This window comes from Sylvia atricapilla, chromosome 4, assembly GCF_009819655.1.
Source record: "Sylvia atricapilla isolate bSylAtr1 chromosome 4, bSylAtr1.pri, whole genome shotgun sequence".
Taxonomy (NCBI): domain Eukaryota; kingdom Metazoa; phylum Chordata; class Aves; order Passeriformes; family Sylviidae; genus Sylvia; species Sylvia atricapilla.
This window is the reverse complement of record NC_089143.1, coordinates 67,429,979-67,439,423: the sequence shown is the minus strand read 5'-3', so window position 1 is coordinate 67,439,423 and position 9,445 is coordinate 67,429,979. Positions and strand designations below refer to the sequence as shown.

At 39.4% G+C, this 9,445-nt stretch overlaps 1 long non-coding RNA gene across 1 annotated transcript in view; it reads left to right on the top strand.

The window, feature by feature from the left end:
• The first annotated feature begins 2,354 nt into the window (after nucleotides 1-2,354).
• Nucleotides 2,355-9,445, top strand: part of LOC136360709 (uncharacterized) — a 436,491-nt gene continuing 429,400 nt past the window's right edge. The window contains exon 1 of the long non-coding RNA XR_010743501.1: nucleotides 2,355-2,454. This is a non-coding gene — a long non-coding RNA (uncharacterized lncRNA). The remainder of the gene's footprint in view (nucleotides 2,455-9,445) is intronic.

The window sequence follows — 9,445 nt, the reverse complement described above, 5'->3', positions numbered from 1 at the left end:
GGAATATGTGAATGTGTTTTGCACAAATGTTTTCCTTCCCTACAGGATGGATGAGAACTCAAATTTTAATTCACATGCTGAACCCAACTGTGGATCTGAATGAATGACTGATGAGATTCTGTCCTTATTTACTGAGCTATTTATTCAGCTATCAGGAGCTTGGCATCCAAAATTAACTGTGCCACTATAATCTCAAAATCACTTGATAAGACAGTAGGAGTCCTGGGGAGTTACTTCTCTTGCTGAATCACACACTTCTGAAAATTGGTGTTCCTTAAGTGCCGTGGTTCTAATTTGACTGGAGTTAAACAGCCACAGTGAAGCCCACATGGTATTAGAACATGAAGGAGGACTAGTGAGTGAGTTCAAAATGAACATTTGCTGGTATGTTATGCATGCACCAGTGCAGCGATATGAAAAACCAGCAGATATGGCAAGGAATGTGAGCCCTTTGCTGGAACCTGTGCAGTGGTAAAGCCTTTCTGCAGTCAGATTATTTTGGGACATGCCTGAAACCCAGGGAATGCAAGTCATGCTCTGCTTGACCCCAGAGAGGTTCCCATTAAGTGCTGGCAGAGGGAATGGCAGCCTTTAGCAGATATTAGAGATACATATGGGGTTTCTCTTGGCCTCGAGTCATGCATATGCAGCTTTATATGGAGCCTGCTGATTTTCTATGCTCTCAAGCTGCTGTACTGGGCAGGCCAAGTACAGAGGGACTGCAGTGCTCCCATCCCTCACTTTGCACTTCTCATTTCTGTTCCCTGTTACAGACTTGTGTTACATTTCATGAAGAAGCAGGCACAGACTGCAGGGAGCAATGTATGTTATTATTTTATAAAACGCGTTGGCTAATGATTTACTGTGAGCAAGCATGACAACTTCTTAATCTTCTGGGTGGCATCATAGCTAACTTTCCTGCTCTCAGTGCTTCTCAGTGCTCCATCCACTGCTGGGCAATTAGTGCCTGCTCCTCTGAGGTGCTGGGCAACCACAGATTCCATTTAATTGTGTGGAAATTAAGTGCAGAACTGCACGGTTCCTCCACGTGCCTGTCACAACAGTGGTGCCGAGTGCCACTTTCAGGGCAAAATAAACAAATGGTGATATAATAAATGATGCAGTCATGGAGTCATTAAGGTTGGAAAAGACCTCTAAGAGCATTGAGTCAAACCATTGACCATTAATCACTAATATACATTAATAACTCTCTAGGCAATGACGGCGCTTGCGAGGAACTCACAAGTACTTGTGCTGTCAGACCCATCTGTAGGAGCTTGAAGTGAGGTTGTCAGCCAGGATCCCCTGAGCAATTTTTCCAGGGTGAGCACCCCAGCTGGCAGGTCACACTGAGCTGTTCATGTCACCCGTGTCAACACTGGTGGCAGGGTCAGGATTGGTGGTGCTCAGAGAGGGGCTGCGGTACTCAGGTCAGAAGCCTTGTCCTTCCTGAACCCACCAAGCCGGGGCAGCTCTTGAAATCAGCCAGCAAAGAGGAGGGAAACCTCGTGGCAGCTGCACAAAGCTGCTTTGGAGCACGCTAACGAGGCAGAACGTATCTGCATGCCCACATTTCTCTCTGGTCTGTAACAGCAGCACGATTGTCTCACACTTCGCCGTGCGCTCCACATGGCTAACAAGTAACGCTCTATTTAAAGAAGCAGGCAATCCTCCTTCCCAGAAGCACTGTGAACAAATATCCACAGGGATAATTTTTTTTCCTTTCTTTTCCCCCTTTTCCATTTCTATTCTAGTCTAATCAGAAGCACTGCAGATTCAGCCATCTATAAAAGCGTGCCCCCGAAAGGAATTCGATTTATTTTTGCAAAATGAATGTGTGGCTTTTATTATGCATGGCAGGTATGGTTGGAATCCAAGTAGGAAAATTGTATTTTACACTACAGGCCCTTGGGTAATGAATTAAATGGTAACACCAACATATCTAACAGTGAAAAATGCCACACTATGGAGACACTTTCAAGAAAGCTGAGTACACAAATTGTGGGAGAAGAGCAGATAAGCTTTTTTCCTCTTTGCACCTGCATTATTTAGTGATATTTGCATTTTTTTTTTCCTTTTAAGCTTTTAAGGAAGGTGATACCTGTGTCAGAATAAAAGCTGAATTCTAGTCTGCTTTATCTATGCAGCATCCCAAGACTCTGCTCCCTTGCTTGTCCAGCTCTGGCATCCCCTGGCTGCATCCCAGACACCACAATGTGGAAGGGGAAAAATTGCAGGCTTGGGACTCCTCCTGGAAGAGATTCATGATGAAAGAAGGGTTTCTAGACCATGAAATCAATATACAGAAAAGTTTTTTAAGTGTTCTGCATCTGCTTTATTATGCCCGCTTTAGTGAAGGTTTGGTTTCTGGTTTTTTTTTTTTTTTTTTTTTTTTTTTTTTTTTTTTTTTTTTATTTTTTTTTTAATTTTTTATTTTATTTTAATTTTATTTTTGTTGTTGTTGTTGTTTCTTGCTTGGAGAAGGATCAATGCCAAGCCTGGCTGAGCATCCATGCTTTCCCATTTCCAAAATTCAGTTAAGCTTGCAATAGCAGTTTGCATTTTGGGGGGTAATTTTTCGTGAAATAATTTAACTGCAGCAATTGCAGCCTGGAGCAAACCATCCAATCTGATGCTGGTTCAGAGCACTATTCCAAAATGCCACTTTACCCTGCAACCTTTGGGTGCCTGGCCACTGGAGCAGGGTACCAGAGGACACTGCTTTTAGGAAAGCATCTTCACAGTACTTATGGGATTATGGACAAAAAACATGTGGCTGTCTTCCTTGTATCCATCCACCAAAGGAAAATTTTCCTCTCCCTTCTCTTATCCTTCTCATCCTTCAGGGTGGCTGCAGGTTATTATAACTGCTTTATTATAATAAATTATATTCATATGTCCCTCTGTTTGTGTGTTGGCTATGGCAACCTAAGTTGGTGCTATCCTCCAGAGTGCCACTTGGTTATTAATCATTAAAATCCTACAGCACAAAAGCAAAGTTTTAGCACTAGAGTCATACAGCAGGTTATTTAATACAGAATCAACAGTGCATACGGTAGGTCTTTGTTTCTCTCTCCAGCACTGGGGACTGTGAAGAGGAACAGATGCAGATTAAATTACACTTTCTAAATTGTAACTGTTCACATTAATAAGAAAATTAACTTCAGGAACTGAATAAATAAAGAGCAGGTAAGGGATGAGTGAGAGCTGAGACTGCACCATGAGACACTGGACTTGAGACTCACTGTGTAAATAAGAGAATTACTGGAAGAATCCTCCACTTTTCCTCTCATTCCCATAATCTTCACACTCAGCCTGTTACTGAGAAGACAGGAATGAACCAGGATTTCCCATCATTGTCCTTTCCTATCCACCTGCTTTACAGGTAGCTCTGAAATAAATCATAGGCTGAATTTAACATGCCGGCTGTAACAATCTGTGGGCAATCCTGCCTTCACCAGCCAAGAGTGTGGCCTTAGTGGGAACTTTTGGATTCCCTCTTATTAAAATCAGCAATGGAGTTTCCAAACATGTCTGCTCTTCCAGGAGTATTAAGAATAGATCAGAGTCCCAAGACTTATTAACCATACAGTGCCTTTCATCCAGGAAGCTCAAAGAGAGAAAATCCTAGCCCACATCCAAGTTTAATGTACTCCCTTCAAATATATGCATTCTACCTGTGTTGGCAGTGGACTAGCAATAGACCTGGCTTTATTGGTCTCATTGTTACTTCTATTCAAAACCAAAGGAAAATGATATTTTATATTGCAATAAACGTTAAGGAATTTTTTAAAAAAGAAATGTTCAACATAAGCTGAAGGGACATTACCAAACGTTAATCTTGACTGCAAACTCAGCATTTTAAATTTCTACTCTGTTTTCAGTTTTTTCTTTAGGAGATCAGAGAACCCGACACTATTTAAAAGCAATTTTGTATTTCTGCTTTCCAGGGCAATAGTTATGCTTCAGTAAATCCTTTTTTCATCTGATTTACCAGTTACAGTAAAATATTGCAAGATATCTAATCACTAACAGAGGGGCACTTGAAAAATAAATATTTAACTTCTCAGCAACCCAAATGCTTTCAGTTATCCCAAAAAATAGACGCGGAAAGCTGTGTCAGTATTTTATGGGAAATGAAGAACAGGAGTCTGCTAATTCTTAATTTATTTCATTTTTAGTCTCTGGATTTCTGCCTGGGTGTTGTTTCCTGTGAAGCATCCTTATCTCCCCTCTCATTTGGTAGATATTTTTATGCAGGAAATGGAAATGGCACAGGGATTTCGATGCAAATGGGACAAGAAATATGTGGTGGCATCTCTGCCTCCAAGTTATGAGGGTGTGTGCCTGTGCATGCCCAAAAAATTGGGGGGGGGGTGGGGGGAAGACAAAAGGGGAGCATTTGTTTTGGAGAAAGAATGCTCTCTTGAAAGCATTCTCACAAAAATATTAATTTTGTCCAGTAGCCAATGTTGTGTCAGAACAGTTTGGATCCCATGTCTTTTAATTAGCCCTAGTGCTAATGAAAGTCCAGCTCTGTAATTGGTGTAATGTGAGACAGGGAACAATCCAACCCGCAGCTTGAGAGTTTGTGACACTGAGGGGACGTGGTTTCATTTTCTGAACTCAGAACATGAGTTCAATACAGCTATTGACAAGAAGAAAACTGCTACTTATTAATGCTTGCAGACTGAAGCTTTAAATTTGAAAATTGAACAGTTTTGATCTGGAAATCATTTGGAAACAATAAGGCGCTATTTTTACAGCCATTTCCTAGAAGTGATCAAGTCTCAGAGTTTAGAATTTTTAAAAATAATTTCTTATGATCATGCAGAAATGATCACTTGGGTTATGGTGATCTGGGAATGATTTTTTTCTGGAGCTTATGCCAAAAAATTGGAAATGAAGGGCTTGACAGTGCAGCCATACTCCATGGGTGGATTTCTTAGGACAGGATTTGCTACTGTCTAAGATAAATCTTACATAGGAGCACCAACAGACCCCTAGAATTTAGCTCAGTAGCTCCCCATATTAAGTCCTTATGTAATATTGCTCATTAATGAGTTATCCCCTCAGCTATGGAGCAATAAAGTAGGTCATTCCTCCATTAATAACATTGGACAAGATGTAACACCTTTAAAGTCATTTTGCTGAATTCATCCCACATTTTAAATCCACACTTTCAGAGCTTGCAACTGACCTGACCATTAAGCTCTGCTAATATTTGTTCTTCCCACTGTGCCAGGGGAGGAGGGATTGAGGGCATGGAGATGAGTACAGGGCAATTTATCTATTTTCAGTGTTGCCACCAAAGCTTGGAGAAAGGTTTCGCAGATAAATTAACTGTGAAATGAAGCTTTTTTCCCTGCGCTTTAGCCAAAAAAAGTGGAGGGAAAAAACCACATTATGCATCATCTCTGATAATCCTGGTATTGTCCTTGCTTGTGGTTATTTCTTCTTTTCTCCTTTATGAAATCCAGGCTTTATCAGAAGTAGGATCCTGGTTTTGTAAGCAAGGGATGCTATTTTAGGAAGTGTTGGTGAGTCTGCCTCATGTTCAAACAGCTGCTTAATGATTTAGCTTGTCGTCACACACTGAACAAACTCTAACGCTGAGCAAATCGTTGTTATCTGATTACCTTCATTGCTTATCTGCATGATAATTTGGGAATGATTTAAATATGATAAGCATTTCATCAACAATCACATATAACATGAATATGATGTTTTCTAATTTTGTTTTCATGTACAAGTCGCATGCAATGTCTCCTATGAATATGAAGATTAATTATACATTAATTAATAGCTATTTATAACAAAGGTCATCAAATTAGTTTCTGTGACCTCATTACCATGTTGCATGCAATCTAATTAACTGATTCAAAGGTTGTTTCAAATGCCTATTAGAATGTTAAGGTGTCTTATTCTTTATATAGGTACATCTGATATTTTTTGGAAATGGAGGTAGATTAAGGGAATTTACATCAAAAAACCCATAGTATTCTCCTCAAGTAACAGTAACTAAGATTCAGATATTGAGCATATTTCCCTGAAAATAAATCCTAACTTTTTGATCTGCTTGTTGTTTGTTTTCTTTAGGAATTTCGAACTGTGTCTACTTCTCCTTGAATTTTCCTAGGTAATCATGTACATAACTATGAATGTATGAATAAAATAACTTAATGTATGAAAAAAAAAATCACAGCATTAAACTCACAGAAGAGCAATAGAGAAGTGACACTGCTGAAAAATGTGATTTTGAAGGAGAAAGAGTTACTCAAATGCAGACAGCACCCAGTGGAGTAATAACACCTGGGCTCAGTACTGCTCCAGAAAGGAAGTTTGTGATGGCTGCACTGCACAGATGATACTGGCTCCAGTTCTGCTGCAGGTGGGCCTTTTCTTCCTCATTTTGTGCTCTTTCTGGCTTTTCTTCAAGGGTCATTTTTATTTCTTTTGTCTTTTTGGAAAGTTGAAATGTTAAAGTGCTTGGGAAAGAGACAGCAAAAAATTCAGAGCATGGCTGAAAATCTGGATGGGGAGAGGACTTTTTTTTTTTAATTCCAGCTCCTTACTTATCTGCATTCAGCCATAGCATATTAACATATTTATGCAAGGAAATTCATATTAATAGCGCTCAGCTTATCTGCCAGGAGCAAAAAGCAAATGGATGCAGAATATAAAAGAGCAACACTAGTTGTAGGATTCAGACCCATGTGCCTAAGAAGGGAACAAACAGAGCCTATTCTTATATCTGTTGGGGGGTTGGCATATCAATGAAAGGAGAATTTACCCCTTGCAGTTTAATTTTCTAGCAAGCATTAGACCTATCTTGAAAGGAGCCTGTGTTAAATATTAAAAAGTAGCCAAAAGGTTGCACAAAACTAGATTATTTGGCATTCTCATAAGTTTTAGGGGTTTTTTAATAAGGTAATTGGAATTGGTTGTTTGATTATAGTTTTTTGTTAGCAGAATCTTTTTCCCTGAAAAATAAAAATCAATGCATCCCTGGAATATTTAATATTAAAAAAGCCCCAAACCCAAGACAACCCTTTCTGATAAAATCTCACTAGTTTGTCAATACTCTTAATGGTTTGCAGGAAAAAATAGAGGAGGTACTCTCACAGGAAGATGAACTCCCCAAGCCTCCATCCTGGGGATAAAAGAAGCACTCCCATATGCTGATGCTGTGCTGTTTCACTGCAGATCAATACCCTGATCACAGCAGTGATGGTAATTACCGAGCCTTTCCTCGGGGAGCTGAGAATCCTCCACTCCCATGGAATCAGCGCAACTCAAAAGCCTTTGACATCTTCCTTCAGGAGGCTTTGGAACTGTGAAAAGCAGGCAAACAGACAAAAAACAGCCACTGTTCTTGTGTTCTCCTGTTTCCTTTCACACACCTTTGCTAGTGCTGGAATGCACCAGTCTCCTTAACCCTTTCTTTTTTTTTTTTTTTTTTTTTTTTTTTTTTTTTTTTTTTTTTTTTTTTTTTTTCCTAAATCTGAAGTCAGTTTAGGTTCCTGCATAATGCTTTGTAAAAGCAGGGAAAAGAGCTCCCCCCACCTTTTTGCCTCTTTTTGAAGTATTTTGAGAAAAGCAGATTTTTTTTCCTCCGAAAAGTCCAAAGGTTTAATATTCAGGAGGCATTTAGCCTTGCATGAAAAGCTAAGTGGCATTTTCATTTTAGCGTCTGTATTCAGAAATCTAATTTTTTGCACTATAAAAAAACCACTGGATGTGCATGGGGAACCACAATACTGATACGATGGAACTTGGGAAGTTTCTATGTTTCAAGGTTGTTTTTCATCACGATTCAGAATATTATAAGTGCCTTGTTTCATTGGGGTTTTTGTTTGTTTGTTTTAAGAAAGTGCAGTTAGAAAACTTTCGATCAGCTCTGTCACAAAAGAAATTATTCCATGTGGCAAATACCCCTTATCACACTCCCAGGAGTCATGTAGTGGTCTGTAGGATTTCTCCTCCACCAAAGAAACCTGTTTTCTTTCCAACTTCCATGCTTTGAATTCCAGACCCTCCAGAGCTGAGGCTCTAATGCTGAGTTTGTTCTGAGAAGCAGCCATGATCTCTTCTAGAGCTATAAAAATAAATCTGATACAGTACTCCTAACAACCTGTAAGTCCAGATATTTAGTTGAGGTTAGCAAGACTTTCTCCCTTAGGGGGAAAAATAGTTTGCTAAACTGGTAACTGCTGGAAGCAGTGAAGTATTCTGATATGTAGAGCCAGCAGTTAAATGAAAGCTATTGTAGATGAATTGTTTGTCATGCTTTTTGATCAAAAGAAGAAGAAAGTGTAGCAGAACCAATATTTTCAAATGTTTTCAGAAACCCTATTAGTTGGGTTTGATGTAAAGGCAGAAAATATGAATTAAAGATACAGGATCTAATTTTGAGTAAAGAATGTTTTCCAAAATCAGCAGGAGACAAATCTGAAATGTCTGAGAGGTTTCATTTTCCATAAGACCCTAGAGTTATCTGATCACAACTCCCTTAAACCTGCTTACTTAGGAATAAGACTGCGTGTCCCTTTTCCTTCTTCTTGAATCTGAGCAGAAATAAACAGCCTAAGGACAGATCATGCACAAATGTGTGAAGTGGCTTCCTTCCCTCTGAAAAATAAGACACACAACTGTGTAACAAAATGGAGAAAACTGCTTCTTGACTGGAAGGAGGATGTCTCCTTCCCACCCTATCCCTGCATCCCTGCACATCCCTGCACAGGGGCCAGCCATTCCTCTCTAGGTTTGACAGAGCTCTTTTATATTGCAGGTAAAAGGGCATTTAAAAAATCACAGGGTGTGGAAATTTTTAGTTCCTAATTGTATTTTAAAGGAGAAAATAATTAGCTTTTTAATTTTTTTAAAAGAAAATTAACTAAAGATACAATCACTATTTAATGTCTTTCTGAGGGCTTAAACCCATCATTCTTTATGTTCTTTTTTTACCAATAGCTACCCTTAGGAGCATGTTGAGGAAGTTGGTGAATGCTGCATTTCATGGGGAACACTGAAAACTCAGCCATTCCTGCTTTTTAAAACAAACCTGGGAAGTATTTTGGTTCCTTAAGGCGACCAAGGAACCTAAGTGGAAGCCTACTTCCATTAACACTTTAATTATCAGTACAGAAACCAGCTGGACTATTTTTCACAGCATCTATTGGATCCCTGGCTTTTCTCTTCCCTTTTATGGTACAAGGCCTTTTTGGGGAAAATGGCTAGTGAAACTTAATAAACACAACTCTCCATTGACTCTGCTTTGTGCAAGTGAGCTGGCAAGAATTAAAGTCCTTAATGGATATTTAATGGTGGATGAAATGAGCTTTCTCCTTATTAGCACCGTGGCTTATTAGAGGCTGTTCACCCTCAGTAAAGTGCTCACCTGCCTCACCTCCCAGGCTGCTGCTGGAAACCCCAGCTCCCATGG